Consider the following 17874-nt stretch of genomic DNA (forward strand, 5'->3'; position numbering starts at 1 on the left):
GGGCCTGATCCCGGCCAATTGAAACTCTTTTGAGTTTACCTGCAAAAACATAAACATTAAAACCATGCCACCCGACCTGGGTGACACAGCAGACATTTTTAAGGCCCCTTTTTTTTTTAATTTATTTTTTTTTGGTTTTTTTGGGGCGCTAAAATCAAATTTTTCCAGTGCCCCCTATAAAAGGGGAGGGGGACACTAAAAGCACCGGCAATGAAAACAAATTAAACTTTAAAACGTAAAATCAAATTAAAATTTGGTTGCCGGGCGTGATGATGCACTCCAGTCCCTCCGGTGCCCACCTCTCGCGGAAGGCCGCGAGCGTACCGGTGGACACCGCGTGCTCCATCTCCAAGGACACCCTGGACCGGATGTAAGAGCGGAAGAGAGGCAGGCAGTCAGGTTGAACGACACCCTCGACCGCCCGCTGCCTGGACCGGCTGATGGCACCCTTGGCCGTGCCCAGGAGCAGTCCTACGAGGAGGCCCTCGGACCTACCCGCTCCCCTCCGCACAGGGTGCCCAAAGATCAGGAGAGTGGGACTGAAGTGCAGCCAGAATTTCAGGAGCAGCCCCTTCAAATAATGGAACAGGGGCTGCAACCTCGTGCACTCAATAAAAACATGGAACACGGACTCCTCCAGACCGCAGAAATTGCAGGCGGCCTGGGAGTCCGTGAACCGGCTTAAAAATTTGTTGCACGGCACTGCTCCGTGCACCACCCTCCAGGCCAAGTCCCCGATGAATAGTGGGAGGACCCCTGCGTAGAGTGCCCTCCATCGGGGACCCCCGCCCCCGGCGAATTGAATCTTAAACCAGTGTAAAGGATTGTGCTGGTACAGCCAATTGCACTGGAATCCAGTGGAAACTCTATCCCATAATGTTTTATGCAGAGGCTCTGAATGCTCAGGAAACCCTGTGAAATCATGACTTATTACAGTAAGTAGCTGTTATGCCCTGAATCTGTACAATTCATTTTACTTTGCGCCATGGAATGTTAAGAATGGCTGACTAGATTTACCTATTTCACTTTATTAACTTCAAATGTCTATTCTCTTCCCCAAGAATTTTGTCCCCTTCGCTCCTGAAGGTTCTGACTCTCACAGGTGGAATCTGCTGTCTCGTGCAGTGTACACTCCTCCTGTGAGCCCAGCCAGTCAGTGTCTGTGGGCTCTTCGACTACAGAGGGCATCACAGCCAAACTTAATCCTGTTCTTGTCCCGTCACCCACAGTACACACTTGTGAGCAAGTCACTGGGCAGCAGTTGGGATCATCACCGTCGTGGACAGTCCCTCGGAGTCGGGGAGGACTTGCTTCCACTCTTAAACTGGGCCCTTAGGTAGCTGAACTTAAGGAGGTGGCCTTGGAAATAGCGAATGCATTGACAGTCATTTTCCAACATTCGATAGACTCTGGATCAGTTCCTATGGAGTGGAGGGTAACCAATGTAACCCCACTTTTTAAAAAAGGAGGGAGAGAGAAAACAGGGAATTATAGACCGGTCAGCCTGACATCGGTAGTGGGTAAAATGATGGAATCAATTATTAAGGATGTCATAGCAGCGCATTTGGAAAGAGGTGACATGATAGGTCCAAGTCAGCATGGATTTGTGAAAGGGAAATCATGCTTGACAAATCTTCTGGAATTTTTTGAGGATGTTTCCAGTAGAGTGGACAAGGGGGAACCAGTTGATGTGGTGTATTTGGACTTTCAGAAGGTTTTCGACAAGGTCCCACACAAGAGATTAATGTGCAAAGTTAAAGCACATGGGATTGGGGGTAGTGTGCTGACATGGATTGAGAACTGGTTGTCAGACAGGAAGCAAAGAGTAGGAGTAAATGGGTACTTTTCAGAATGGCAGGCAGTGACTAGTGGGATACCGCAAGGTTCTGTGCTGGGGCCCCAGCTGCTTACATTGTACATTAATGATTTAGACGAGGGGATTAAATGTAGTATCTCCAAATTTGCGGATAACACTAAGTTGGGTGGCAGTGTGAGCTGCGAGGAGGATGCTATGAGGCTGCAGAGTGACTTGGATAGGTTCGGTGAGTCAGAAAATTCATGGCAGATGAAGTATAATGTGGATAAATGTGAGGTTATCCACTTTGGTGGTAAAAACAGAGAGACAGACTATTATCTGAATGGTGACAGATTCGGAAAAGGGGAGATGCAAAGAGACCTGGGTGTCATGGTACATCAGTCACTGAAGGTTGGCATGCAGGTACAGCAGGCGGTTAAGAAAGCAAATGGCATGTTGGCCTTCATAGCGAGGGGATTTGAGTACAGGGGCAGGGCCTTGGTGAGGCTACACCTGGAGTATTGTGTACAGTTTTGGTCTCCTAACTTGAGGAAGGACATTCTTGCTATTGAGGAGTGCAGCGAAGGTTCACCAGACTGATTCCTGGGATGGCGGGACTGACATATCAAGAAAGACTGGATCAACTGGGCTTGTATTCACTGGAGTTCAGAAGAATGAGAGGGGATCTCATAGAAACGTTTAAAATTCTGACAGGTTTAGACAGGTTAGATGCAGGAAGAATGTTCCCAATGTTGGGGAAGTCCAGAACCAGGGGTCACAGTCTAAGGATAAGGGGTAAGCCATTTAGGACCGAGATGAGGAGAAACTTCTTCACCCAGAGAGTGGTGAAACCTGTGGAATTCTCTACCACAGAAAGTTGTTGAGGCCAATTCACTAAATATATTCAAAAAGGAGTTAGATGTAGTCCTTACTACTCGGGGGATCAAGGGGTATGGCAAGAAAGCAGGAATGGGGTACTGAAGTTGCATGTTCAGCCATGAACTCATTGAATGGCCGAATGGCCTACTCCTGCACCTATTTTCTCTGTTTCTATGTTTCTAAAAGAAGAAGGGTTTAAAGTAAACCCCAAGAAGGCACAAATCAGCCAGAAGGAAGTCAAATTCCTGGGGCTGACTGTGCGTGCTGGGGAAAGGGCCATAGTCAAGGCTAGAAGGGAGGCAGTACAGGAGTTACCAGCCCCCAACACAGTGACAGGGGTAAGATCCTTTCTAGGGCTCACCGGGTACTGCAGAGACTTCATTGAGGATTATGCAGCCACCGCAGCCCCTCTGCTCAGGCTCCTACACAAGGGCGTAGAGTGGAACTGGGATGAGGGTTGTGAGGCAGCATTTAATCAGCTCAAGAAGGACTTGCAGACCGCGCCAGCCTGAGGAGTGATAGATGTAGAAAGGAGTTTTTCCTGGAGGTGGCAGCCAGTGGGGACAGTTTGAGCTCAGTGCTGCTTCAAGAGCTGCACGGCCAGCTGAGGCCGGGGATTTACTCCTCCGGGATCCTCACAGATGTGGAGAAGGCGTACTCCAACTGTGAGAGACACCTCCTAGCCACACATTGGGCAGTGAAAAGATCCTTGATCGTCACGGGAGGGTCTCCTCTAACACTCTTAACACACCTACTCAGATGCTCCGAGATGGGAGGATGAAGGACGGGACGGTGAGCAGTGCCCGCATTGCTCGCTGGACCCTGCTCCTCTCCTAGATGGACCTCAGAGTAGAAGGCCCCCGCGAGCCAAGGCTCGCAGCCAACCTAATCTACCCAGGGAAAGCCCACAGGTGCTCCATTGAAGGGGTATGGGAGGTAAACATTGGTCTTCGGGCGGGGTTACACCCTACACGCCGGGACATCTACGTGGACGGGTCCAGCACAGTATCTACTGGCGAGCGATTCACTGGGTGCGGAGTCTATGACCCAAGGGCAGGTATTGCCCTGGCAATCAAGCTCCCCAGTACCATGAGCGCCCAGCATACTGAACTGTCTGCCGTAATGTATGTGGTGACCCACCCCGAGGAATTCCCTACCCCGTACACGATTTGCTCGGACAGTATGTTCACCTGCAATTCGTGTCCGGAGTACCTGGCTATCTGGTCCCGTCGCGGATACACGTCCGCTGACGGGAGACCTCTGGCAATCAAGCCCCTGCTGGAGAAAATCATGACAGCAGTGGGGGAAGAAGGAAAGGTTTACATACATAAGGTGAAGGCCCATTCAAAAACCGAACCCCGTGCAGAGGGAAACCAACAGGCTGACAAACTGGCCAAAGAAGGTGCCCGCATGGGAAAGTTCTGGGACCCCTATGACACCGGCCGCATAACAGCGGTCAAGGATAAGAATAGGGCAGCAGAGAGTACAGGGATAGATTTGGCCCCGGACTTAAAAACAGTTCAGGCACAGGACCCGGTCCTGAATGCGCTAGCTAGAGGAGAGAGAGTAGAAGGTCCGTACAGCACAGCAGCCATTACCGTTAAGGAAGGCATGCTGTTTAAAGAGGGACAATGGGTCGTGCTGCAGCAGCACCAGAGGGAATTCCTAAAACTGGCCCATGAGGGTCCGGGAGTGGGACACCCCGGGCCTGAGACCACCTGGCAACGGGTGGAACAGGCAGGATGGTGGCCGCGACTCAGGGAGGACGTCCGCGAGTTCTGTGCGAACTGCCTGGTGTGTGCTGCGAACAACCCTGACCCCCAGAAAAGAAAGGTGACCCTAGGACACTTCAGGAGCGTAGAGGGACCATGGCAGTCAATCCAAATTGACTACATCGGGCCCCTACCCACCGCCCAGGGAGGCTACAAATACTGCCTAGTCCTGGTGGACGTGTTCTCAAAATGGGTTGAAGCCTTCCCCTGCCGAACAGCCACCGCACTAGGGACAGCTAAGATTCTAGTGAGGAAAGTGTTCTCCTGGTGGGGACTCCTACAGTATGTGGAGTCGGACCAGGGGAGCCATTTCACCGGGCAGGTAATGCAGGCAACCCTTGAGGTGCTCGGGCATTGAGGGGAAATGGCACGTTGCCCACAATCCACAGTCATCGGGTATTGTGGAGCGTGTAAACCGCACCATTAAAGAAAGGCTGCGGAAGGAAATGGGAGACTCACCCCAAAAGTGGGTGGAGGTCTTACCGTTGGTCCTAATGGGGATCCGAGCTAGCCAGTCAAAGAGCACCGGGTATTCCCCATACGAGTTCATGACTGGCCGGATCATGCAGACCCCCACCCATGTCCTAGCCCCGGTGCTCACAGAAGGTCAGCTCAGAGAGGTGAACCGGGACCGGTTTGTCAAGAACCTGTTTGAACACCTCAAACAGATTCACTGGCAGGCTGCTAGTAACATGGGCAGACAGCATCAGGGGAACCGATTGCTGCTAGAACCCAGCAAACATCATGAATGGGAGATAGGGGACCAGGTCATGGTGAGGAACTATGCTCGGGTCGGGGTTTTTGAAGCATTATATGGGGCCATACAGCATTGTCAACAAGGCAAGCCCGATGGTCTATGCCATAAAGCTGCCCCGCCGTAATAAGTGGTTCCACATCAACCAGTGCAAGCTGTACAACCCAGGTTCAGCCAAGCACAGAGGGCAGCCGGGAGGGGTGAACCGTCCTCAGGACAGGGACCCTCCGTTGGCCGCCCCCGACGGTGCAGGGCCCACAGGGAATGTGGCAGGCTCAGAAACCGTGCCTATAGGGGCGGTGAATTGCAGTACTGGAGAGGCTATCCCACCCATCGTTTGGGATTCGGACACACCCCCAGTAACCCAAGCCCTGAGAAGGACCCTCCGTACACCACGGCCAAAGATACCGTGGTCACCGGCATCTGAGCCTCAGCGATTCTACCCTAGGAGAAGGGCAGCCCAACAGGGAAGGCCAAAGGTCAGAAGTACAGAGGCCGCTCAGAGTAGGGATCCCCAGCCAGCTGCCTCCAGCTGTGAGGGTCTCACAGGAGCAGTAGCAACGAGCTGTTCCAGAGACAAGGGTCTCCAGCTCACCGGCTGTGGGGAAACCCTAGCATCCAGGCAGCTATCAGGCCGCACAAGGCATGGGCCTGACAGGGACTAACCAGGCCACCCGGAGACGGGTGGCGGTTGTACATAGCTCTCATTTTTAGTTTAAGGCAGCTGACTGCACCATCTTACATTTTAAGGTTTAGTTTAGAATTGAGGGTAATGTTGCAGTAATGTTTAGGTGATTGTTTTGAGTTTGTCTTTTGTGTCAGCCAGCCTGAGAGCAGTTCTCAAGGGCAGGATCCAGACATTAGCAGGTGATGGACAAACCTCAGGAGACCAATTGATGTTGTTTAATTTTAATCTAGGTTTATTTCCTTCTGTAATGTGGTTGTACGTTGCCTACATGCTGGTGAATATAATGTAACTGAAATGAAATGTAACTGCTGAAATGCAATTGTAGTGATTGAATCCCCTCCAAGCTGGGTGGGTGTAAATGTAAAAAGTTTATACCTGTAAAGGGAAAAGTGTGTATCTATGGTGATGTTGCATAAGTGTAATGCATATTTTGGGTATTAGTTTAGTTAATTTACGGGGAAGGTTATCTCTTGGGAGTCAGGAACTTTGCTCACCTGGAAGATGATACCATAAGTGATATGGTATCACAGGAGGGAATGTAGAATTTACCAATATCTCGCAAAGATTCCTGGTACCTTTCCCCTCCAGAGGAGAAGAATCCCGTTCTGGACTTTTAAAATAAGTTTAAAGGGGCAGACAACGCCTGCGGGGGATAAAAGGAGATGCATTCATGGAGACCCCCCCCCCCCCCACCAGTGTTTGGACTTTTTGAAAAGAGAATTCAAAATGGACCTAAATTACAGAAGCCTGAGATCCCCTAGACATCTATGGTAAGGAGCATATCAATTTTAAGATTCTACAACATTTTGGCTGCGAAAAAGAGTTACCAAATACAGGAGATGGGGCTAACCTCTGTGAAGCAAATTCATGTATTAAGGATCCCAGACTGTCTGGGGGGAACTATTCACCCCCTAAGGGATAATCGAATTACCCAATCAAGCACAATGGAAATCATGGTCAGGAAACTGGACAATCCTAAAACAATGCAAAACCAGTGATAGCACATTCTCACACCCTAATCGAGTTACTGCTGACAAAGGAGACATTTGAAAATCAATGGACAGAACAGTTTAAACAGAGCTCAAGAGATTTGATTGGAGATAACAAAGCCTTTTTTTGGGGATATATCTATCCCCCAGTTTTACAAGGAAAAACTAACAGAACACAGACTGGAACTCACACAGACTCGAACAAGGACACAGACTGGAACACAGACATAGACACAAGCAGCCTGCTTCCTCTACAGTGAAGAAATGGAATAGTGAAGGAAACTACCAGAACTCATCAAGAACTGACCGAACACGAGGCCCACGAAACGGAAGGTTGTCAGCAAACAAATTGACAACCACTCTACAATCTACTTCTGAACAACCCAACGGGTGAGAAATTACCAAAAGGGACTAACTAAAACTATTCCCAACCAAAGAAAGTGGGTACTTACCCCATGCATCCAAAACGCAACTTACCGCATCAACGGACGCACCCCAACCGAAGACTACGCAGTCCGAAGTCCTCTCCTCTGTCCGGGGTGTGGCTCGCCTAGAAGGCCAAGCGCAGCGAACCCCGAAACCGCGATTCACTGGCAACTGTCTAAAGGGATTGGTGAGCATAGACCCTGAACCCTCAGAGCTATAACTTAGTTAGTTAGGGGAATTGGGAGAGGGGAGGCTGGGATAACTTGTGTAAATGTATCTGCATTCTCCTCTTTACCCCATCTAGAGTTTAAGCTGTATTCTTTTCCTCACAGGCTGTAATTTGACATTTTATTCAATGTGTTGTACCCCTCAATGTGTATTGGTCTGTGTGTGTTATTAAAGGTGAGCCTTTTACTTCTTTTTAAACACAATAAAGCCATACCTGCTTCCTACCTTGAAACCGATTGTCTGTCCAAGTCTGTCACAGTCCCTTCATAATTCCAGTGTCTAGAACCAAGGGTGTGGGAGCGATTCGGAACTGCTCATATAAGGGAAAGCTGACCCCCTGCAAACCACCCCTTACAACCGCATTGCTACCAGTTTGGTTAGCCCAATCAATATGTAGATTAAAGTCGCCCATGATAACTGCTGTACCTTTATTGCACACATCCCTTATTTCTTGTTTAATGCTGTCCCCAACCTCACTACTATTGTTTGGTGGTCTGTGGTGGTCTGTACACAACTCCCACTAGCGTTTTCTGCCCTTTGGTATTCCGGAGCTCCACCCATACCGATTCCACATCATCCAAGCTAATATCCTTCCTTACTATTGCATTTATTTCCTCTTTAACCAGCAAAGCCACCCCGCCTCCTTTGCCTTTCTGTCTATCCTTCCTAAATATTGAATACCCCTGAATGTTGAGTTCCCAACCTTGGTCACCCTGGAGCCATGTCTCCATGATGCCAATTACATCATATCCATTAACTGCCATCTGCGCGGTTTTTTCGTCCACCCTATTCCGAATACTCCTCGCATTGAGGCACAGAGCCTTCAGGCTTGTCTTTTTAACACACTTTGCCCCTTTAGAATTTTGCTGTAATGTGGTCTTTTTTGTTTTTTGCCTTGGGTTTCTCTGCCCTCCACTTTTACTATTCTCCTTTCTATCTTTTGCTTCTGCCTCCATTTTATTTCCCTCTGTCTCCCTGCATGGGTTCCCGTCTCCCTGCCATATTAGTTTAACTCCTCCCCAACAGCACTAGCAAACACTCCCCCTAGGACATTGGTTCCGCTCCTGCCCAGGTGCAGACCGTCCGGTTTGTACTGGTCCCACCTCCCCCAGAACCGGTTCCAATGTCCGAGGAATTTGAATCCCTCCCTGCTGCACCACTGCTCAAGCCACGTATTCATCTGAGCTATCCTGTGATTCCTACTCTGACTAGCACGTGGCACTGGTAGCAATCTTTTCACTTTTCACTGGTGGTTCACTTTTCCTGCTGAAACTCGAGGGGAATGTCCGACTACTGGACTGCACTGCTCTGTCTATCAGGTTCACGCTCTTCATAAGGCTCAAGGTCAGAGTCAAGTCCTGGGATTCTTCCTTTACCCCCTGTCCAAGCTGGCTGAGTTGGTCATTTAAAAGTGGCAGAATGTGGTTCTCTGTTCGTGATAATAAAAGGTCTGGTCGAGCATTTAGTGCCAGATACCCATAGCAAAGGACCAGTGTGCTCTCAGCATTGTCCACCTCAAGATCAGACTCATCCTTATCAACATGGAGGGGACTTCTTCAGGAGGTTTAAGTTATAATCCATGAGGCTACTGAAAGTGGCTTCAAAGTTGGTGATAGAGCAGAAACCAATTCCAACAGCCACACCCTCTCTCTCAACGGCCTCCCTGTGCTGAGCACTCTGCAGCATTTGTCCAATCTGCCTCTTTATATCTGTGCTACCTGAGTGATGTAGCACCATCCCAAGGCATTTGTAAAGAAGCCCTTCTGTTGTGGATAACTGTGGGAGATTGAGATCTGTTGGGTTGTTTCATCAATCAACTGGCATGTCCACTGCTCGTCATGAATTGTTTCCAGAGTTTTGGACAACAGCAGGATGAGTCTCTCCTCCCATTCTTGCTGGGACAGGGGTTTCTCTGAAGTCTCCACCAAGTTATTAACTAACAATGGAATTTCCTCCTCCCACCTCTGCACTATTGCTGCATGAATATTCAGGCTCATGGCCTGTAGCAGCCTCAGTGCAGCAGCACCCCGGCCTTCTCCCTCACAGGGACAACCCGCTATAACCAGAAGCTGGGTCAGCAGTGCCTGAGGATTGGGGAGATTTGTATGTTGTTTATAAATGAGGAAATACTTCTTATCTCCGGCTTGCAGCTTCTGCTTTGCAAGTCGTGTTAAACATGGAGAGACCATTGTTAGTCCTTTGGTGTATTGAGCCAAGGTAATGTGCAGTAGGAATGGCCAGAGTACATCCTCCATACTCTCCAGAGCTGTCAGAGTGAACATCATCACTTCACATATTCGACTCAAGTCTTCATGGGTAACCTGATCTTCATCAATATCCAATGGGATTTGGTTACCTGAGTCGGTGCAGAGAACATATTGTTTCATGACAAACTCCACCATTATTCTTCCTCCCTCTAGATCTAGGTAACCTTCGAGGGCCATGGCACCAATTGTCTCCACAATCAGCTTCTTGACATTGTTGTTGTTGTCTAGAAGCACCAGTTTCAGCCCAGCCACGATTTGGACCTTCCTCCTTTCCAGCTGTGAAGGGACAGCCCTGATAAGTTGCTTGAGGACACTTAGTGCTCCCAGTCTGGTTTGTGGATTCTTGGTTTCCAGCTGAGGGAGAAGGAATTCGATGAGTGAGTCGGCATGATCTTGGGCCAGAACAGTGTAGCAGCCAAGGATCTGATTGTGATTCTCAGCAGCGAGCCGGTTATCACAATCCACTGGAACTTTGTGCAAGTTGTTAAATAGATTCTCTAGCGGTGTCCCAGACTTTTACTTCCCATATTGACGGCAGTATCTACAATCTGACACAGACTACGGGTGGTAGGACTGAAATTTGTAGAGAAGCAGGATTCTAGGAATTAATCTCAGCAGTTCTACCTCTAGGCTGTCTTTGGGCATCAAGGTCGTGCAGTAGCCCAGAGCTTCCACTATTATGATGTTTAATGGAGACTCCGTCTTCTCAAGCCACTTACTGAAAAGCAAATCATAGGCAATGTCCATCTCATTGACGAAGGATTCTTTAGTCACTGTTGTCTGTGGGCACTTCACTACATCATCCATGTAGAGTAGGATGTTCTTGCTGAAAGCACCCAGTGCGGCAGAAAACACTGATTTATGGTAGTCGAATGTGACATCCATCAGCACTGGCATCATAACCTCTAGGATGGGCTTGATTAAAGGTACCATCCCATGGACATGGGCTGATGACAGCCTTGTCAATGTTTTTACCATATAGACATGGGATGGATACCCTTTCTTCATATCTTCCAAGGTAACCACCAGCACTTCTTGTAAATACCCTAAGCCAATGGTGACCAGGAGATTACATGCAGCTTCCTGGCTTTGCTTGTGTGCCTCGATCAACGTGGTCGCTCTGAGGTCAGCCACATGGTGTTGAATGAAGCTGAGATTGTCTTGGACGATCATCACCATAGTGTTCAGAATGATTGTGCTCTCTTCATCAAGGAGCCAGACACGGTCCCAGAGGTAATGACGGCAAGTGAGAAGGACATATTCTGGCCAATGATGGCCCAGTGTATATAGTCTGGAATATTTCTCGTCGAGTGTTGTCATCATTATCGACCAGTCTCTTTAACAGAGCCATCAAGAAAGTGCCAATTCTTCAAGTTGGTTGCTGTGACATTTCTGGAATCTCGGTTGGTTTTTCTGCAATTTGTAATATCACTATAGCAGGGGTATAAGGACAGAAGAAAAGATCATTTGATGCATTGACTTTAGCTCTATCCCAGCCTAGCAACCAACTCTATGGTGAACTCCCTCCTTAGCTGGTGGATCATTCCAAATATTGATCACCCTTTGAGTTAGAAATGCACTTTTCATTCATTTTAATGACATCTCTGTTTCTTCACTTGGCATGACAGGACTTAATGTAATATTTTGGGTTCACCTTCTCTGTGCCAATGATTGTCTTTCTTTACTATCAATGTTTCACATCGACTACAGAGTGTGGAGTCTGATGTGTGACGGACCTGTGCTGGACCCTGTGTTGTGCTGGACCTCTCCTGAGATGACATGTTGGGTGAGGTGAGGTAATGGTGGAGATGGGATGCTGTGATTGAAGGTGTATGTTGTGTACCATGTAGTTTGTGAATGATTTGTGATATTGAATTTGTATGTGTGTGACATCGGAGATGGTAAGTGATGGGAATGTGGTGTGTCTGACAGTACAGGAGTGGTGTGTGAGATTGGAGATGGTGAGTGATGGGGTATTTGGTGTGTCTGAGCGTACGGGAGTGGTGCGTGAGATTGGAGATGGTAAGTGATGGGAATGTGGTGTGTCTGACAGTACGGGAGTGGTGTGTGAGATTGGATGGTGAGTGATGGGGTATTTGGTGTGTCTGAGAGTACGGGAGTGGTGTGTGATTGCCAATTGTCCAATATGAGTGGTACACGGGCCCCAGCCCACCAGCTTTTCTGGTGCTCCATTGGTGACCCAGAGGAAATTGAGAGAAGGTGGCCTGGTCTGTCACCGACAGCCAATATGGCGGGAAGGGCCGATTCTGTCAGTATTGTGCGTGTCCTTTCTGCCCTTCATTTTAGGGACTAAGGAGGCCAAGTAGCGCCTCAAATACATGGGCCATGCGTCCCAATTTCAAGGGTAAAATCATCCAGAATGAACAGTTAAAAACGTTGATATCTTGGATCCCCCTCTGATCCTGAACTGAGACAACCCTCTCCTATGCTCCAGGATCCCCCTTTCTCCTAAAATCAGACAGCCTGCTGGCATTGCTGGAAGCTAGGGCCTTCTCCCAATGCTCCCAACCCAGGGAGACTTTAGTGCCTCCAGACCCTCCCCAGTGCCTCCAGACCCTCCCCAGTGCCCCTAGACCCTCTCCAGTGCCTTCAGACCTTCCCCGGTGCCTCTAGACTGTAGGGGGTGGTCTATGGGGTCAGGTTCATCTCTGACCTTCTGAGCGGTTCGAATCGCGCCCACTTCCTGGGTTCTAGACTTTGGATTTATTTGGGGATGTGACAAAGTGCAAGAGACAACTGGTTTTGGTGCAAAGAACTTAAATTTTATTACGGACAAGAAAAGTACAATGTCAAGCTTGTAATGACTAGAATAAAGAACACTTCATCACACATTCAAAAGGGGTTACAGAAAATGGTACACCTCCCACCTCCCAATGCCTAACTCTGACTAGGTTAAACTCCAAGGCAAACAGGGATCATGCTCAACAATCCTTTATTATCAGTTGGCGGTGGTTCATGATTTCAGGGTTCGCTGGACTCTGTAGGTTCCACTTTCCGTACCCTTAACGTCGTAGAAGACCTCTTACTGCATAGTTTTCAGTTAAGTCGTGTCCGCTGATGCGGTAGGACGCGTATTGGACTTATGGGGTGAGTACCCACTTTCTTCCATCAGCAGTAGGTTTTAAAGTCCCTTTAGGTAATGTTTCACCTGTTGGTAGCTAGGAACAGATTGTAGAGTGGAAACTTTAGAATCTTCGGTTTCTTCTTGAGGAGGTTTGGTTTTGGAATTGATCGATCGCGGTGCTTTCGATGTTACTGGGACGTTAGCTGTGGTCAGTTGCTGCCGCGATGGTGATGTCTGAAGTTACTGGGAACTGCTTTCTCTGCGCAATGATGTTCTTCCTTCTTCTTTCGATAGCAGGGCAGTGTGGCCCAGGAGTGTCGTCAAGGTTGGAGATGTTGGTGCTCAGAAGAGCTGCATAAAACTGTTGCGGTGGTCTGTCTCCGTCCTTCCCCTCTTCGAATAAATGAATGCCTGCTCCCTTTTCGTTAAAAACCGGGCCCCAGTTATACTTTGGGAGCCATTCTAATCTGCCCGCCAAATCAACCCTGATTCTTTGTTTTAATTTTGGCGGGCTCGATCTCCCTTTGTCATATTTTGGTGGGCCCATTAATGGTAATGTGTCTCGGATGTGTCGATCTTTCGAATTTGTTTCTTAATCGGGAAAAATTAGCTTTGGTATTTGCAATGTCCGCCTTGGCCTGGGTTTTCCATGCGGGCTGGATGGGCCATTATCATTATGTATGCGCTGGATGGGTTCCCTCCTCAGAATGATGGCTGGCTATTTCTGGGTTGATTGTTGACAGTTCCAAATTAAATTCTCTTTCCAATGAGTTCAAACACTGAGTCCCCCATGTGATACTCTACATGGTACAGTGTCATGCTAGGTGAGAAAATTCCTGATTCCTGAGAATCAACCTTTTCCTTTATTTACCTATCTAAACTTAAAGGTACATACCCCGTTTGAAATGCAATGCAGTTTATGGGCAAATACAGTCATTCCAATTATGTTACAGCATAGAGGGTGTCGGACTCCTCTCCATTACTCCGATTTTACGGAAAATAAAGATACATAGTCAAACACATCTTTAAGTACCATTCTTACAACACTCGACCTCTGCGTTTTTACAGCAGGTGAAAATTAAAACAAATCAAACATGGTAATATGGTGTTACCCTTCCCTGTGCGATCCCCAAGTTTGGCCAGGGAGCGTACAGCACCATTTGGTGCCTGACCTGACGGCCTCTGCATTTCACTCGGCAAGTGAGACACCATAAGTAAAGAATAATCGCTAGTTGGAAGACAACCAAAACATGGGAAGCTATTCTGATCCCGGCAGGAACTTCTATATTTCTGAAAATGTCCCACCAAGGTGGAATTGTGATCGCTAGAATTTTTCTCCCTATCTCAATTGTTTTCTGTTCCAGAGTGTAGAAATGTTTTTGCGAGATTACCACAGCTTCTAGCAGAGCGGTAAGATGTTTGGGCAGAGGGGGAATTTCATAGCCAAAATGTGCAACATAATCCTGCAGGTTTGTGATGTTTTCACGCACAGTGAGGTGAATAGTGCAGGGTTCGGGAATGGGGACAATCCGTTCCTGGGCCACTTGAACTTCCGCCTCGGGTTTAAAGCAAAAACTGCTGTCACTCAACGGACACCAGAAGTGTTGTCCATGCTGGTAGTGGGGCGCACTGGTGGTGACACAATATGTCCCACCCCTTATGTATGGTACCTGTGGGGGAACATGGTCTTGTGCCCTTACCTCCATGGTACAGTTGATAGGCTGTGCGCCAGCAGCTTTAAACCCACACTGTGGTTTAGAATAGACATTCAAGTGCTGGGGACACAGTATTATATGTGCACCCCGGCTCCGGCACCCGGAGAGGTCAGTACCCGTCATAGCGTGTTCCCACTTTATGACACGTGTCACCTCCTTGAATGACTCCAATATTCTCCACCCTGTATACCGGTGCGGGTTGGCTGTCCCACCCATGACCAGCATCCTTAGTACTATCCCCATGATGGTGTGATTAGAACATCCACAATCCACTGGGACCGGGTAGGCCTCAGAAGCTAGGCGGAGTTGGCAGGGGCTTAGTGAATTACTATACGGGTGGAGGGCTACGAGGTGCTTGTTGCTGATCCAGGAGGGGACTAAACCTTGTTTTAAATCCTCCAGGTTGTTGCAGCCCACGCCCAAAAACCACACCCCATACAGCACGCACACCTCATTCTGTGCAGCCTGGTCTGAAGCATTCCTATCCTCCCGATGAGTGCAGTCACTGTTTGTGCATGTTTTTCGAGCTCAGCTACGATCTCTTTTAAATGGACCGTCATAGCCTGGTCCTCATGTAGCTCTGAGCCTACTACTGTGTTTTCCTCTTTCAAGATCTTTCACAGTTGGTTCTTTAGACCATTTATCTGCGTTTGCAGTTCTATATCGTCCAGGCTATTTATCACAGAGGATCCTGTATTATATGCAGTAAAAATGTCATTAATGGTTCCCCTTCTAGGTCTCCCATGCCCATGGTGTCCCTAGCGTATAGGGTGCATAGATCTACTTTGTCTACATTGCCAAAGTCTAACTCGGAAAATTTCTTGAACATTTCTCTGAGTAGGGCCTGGTATAGCTGTTCTGTTTCCTTCGGGCACCATGCTCGGTAAGGTTTAAAATAACTGAAGCTACTGCATAGTGTACCCGCTGGTATAACCCCTTTTCGGTCGGTACCAATACTAATCCGTTCCCTGGTCCCTTGGTGGTGGTAGGACACCTCTCTATTATTATTGGTGGGGTCGTGGGCAGGGGTTTCTTAATGCGTGCTATAAGTTCGGTGACATTAATTGAGAGTGGGGAGTGTGGGACCGCACACCCGTGTAGGCTGGAATCCCACCACATCCCTTCCCCAACATCTTGCCATTTCCTGGTGAAGGCGATTGATATGCCTGCGGGACAGATCTCCTCTGACCCCCACATGCAGACGTAAATTTTCTGTTCCAACTCCCACCACTTGTTCCAACACACCTTCACTCCTCCCCGTGTCCCCATGAAGGTACGGTACATACCGTTACTGAGTCGTTCTCAGTCAGATCCCTGGTCCCCCGCGTCCTTGCTCAGAGCCACCACCATCTACCTCGGGGAATCTGTCCTTTACAAGTCAAACACATACGTTTTCCCTCCGTAACACTGACCCGCGCAGCAACGACCCGTATCCTGGGGCATGGAACGGAAGCCTCCCCATTGGTAAACCCTTCCTGGCTGGAGTAGCGGGTGGAATTAGACCCCAGCCACCCTGGTCACCTCCCTTCGTGGGCGTAAACAGCGAGCTCTTCCACACCCGGTGTGCCACGCCCTGCAGTCACGATCGATGCTCTCTCTCCCGAGCACCCATAAATGAGGGATTCTTCCACGTCTCCTCGGCCGCCGCTGCTCATCCTTAGCAGGAACAGGACCCTTTTCATGTCGTTCTCCTTCCTGTAGGGCCACATAAAACAGATAGTCCAGCCCTGAGAAAAGCTCTCTGGCTTGACAAAAGGTGATCGAGTTCCAATTTGGGCTTATTTCTTCTCGGAAACACAATAAAGTCTTTAATCAATTGGCTGTCGTTTCCAGTTCCTGTCGGAACTGATGTCTGTTTTTAATTTTTGTCTCATAATACTCTTATCGTTCTTGTAGTGCCTCTTTTGCTGCCTACAAGGTAGGGTCTTTTTTTTCCCCCAAGAAACTATTACCGGTATTCCCTTTAATAGCTGTACTGGTAGATTCTTCATACTACCCGATATGTGCCTCTTCTAATAGCTGCACAGGTGGATTCTTTTCCTACCCCCAAATGGGACCTTACACGTCTTCCACAAATACTACAAAGTACATGTCACTAGTCGGACACCGGCTGTCGTCCGAAACTCTTCCATTTCATATTTGTTTTAAACCATTCTTATCCCATTTTTACTCGTTTCGCTACTTCCATACGCGTGGTTTCTTTTCATTTGTGGTGACCTGAAATCACTCTTCATTAGGTCGTGGTGACCCCCCCCAAAAAATTCTTACACTCATAATCCTACGCTATGCTAGATTCTATTGTCCTATTTAAGTACATCTGCCACCCGTCTTCGGGTGGCCAGGTTAACTCCTATTCTTCTCCTTTCTTCTCTGGCCTCTGGGTCGGAGAGGCCTATAAAGACTCGTCGGAGGAGGAGTTCGGGCAGTCGAACAGTGAGAGTCCGGGGTCGGAGAAGCCTATAAAGACTCGTTGGAGGAGGAGTTCGGGCAGTCGAACAGCAGGAGTCCGGGGTCGGAGAGGCCTATAAAGACTTGTCGGAGGAGGAGTTCGGGCAGTCGAACAGCGGGAGTCCGGGGTCGGAGAGGCCCATAAAGACTCGTCGGAGGAGGAGTTCGGGCAGTCGAACAGTGAGAGTCCGGGGTCGGAGAGGCCTATAAAGACTCGTCGGAGGAGGAGTTCGGGCAGTCGAACAGTGAGAGTCCGGGGTCGGAGAGGCCTATAAAGGCTCGTTGGAGGAGGAGTTCGGGCAGTCGAACAGCAGGAGTCCGGGGTCGGAGAGGCCTATAAAGGCTCGTCGGAGGAGGAGTTCGGGCAGTCGAACAGCAGGAGTCCGGGGTCGGAGAGGCCTATAAAGACCAGCTGGTGCAGGGAGGCAAAAAAGAAGTAGAAAGAAATCGAAAGGTGACGCCACAGCCAAGGAGGTAAGTAGTTTTCTTTTTCTTTTTTATATCAGTAAATAACCTTTTGACATTGTTGTTGCCCAATTAAGTTAATCCAAAGGTTAAGTCATGGCAGGAGAGCTCGGACACATGTTATGCTCCTCCTGTACTATGTGGGAAGTTAGGGACGCTTCCGGTGTCCCTGACTATGTGTGCGGGAAGTGTATCCGCCTCCAGCTCCTGACGGACCGCACTGCGGCACTGGAGCTGTGGGTGGATTCACTCTGGAACATCCACGATGCCGAGAATGACGCGAATAACACGTTTAGCGAGTGGTCTTACCGCAGGTAAAGGGTCCACAGCCAGAAAGGGAATGGAAGACCAACAGTGCAAGGA

The sequence above is a fragment of the Pristiophorus japonicus genome, chromosome 11 (assembly GCF_044704955.1).
Source record: "Pristiophorus japonicus isolate sPriJap1 chromosome 11, sPriJap1.hap1, whole genome shotgun sequence".
NCBI lineage: Eukaryota > Metazoa > Chordata > Chondrichthyes > Pristiophoridae > Pristiophorus > Pristiophorus japonicus.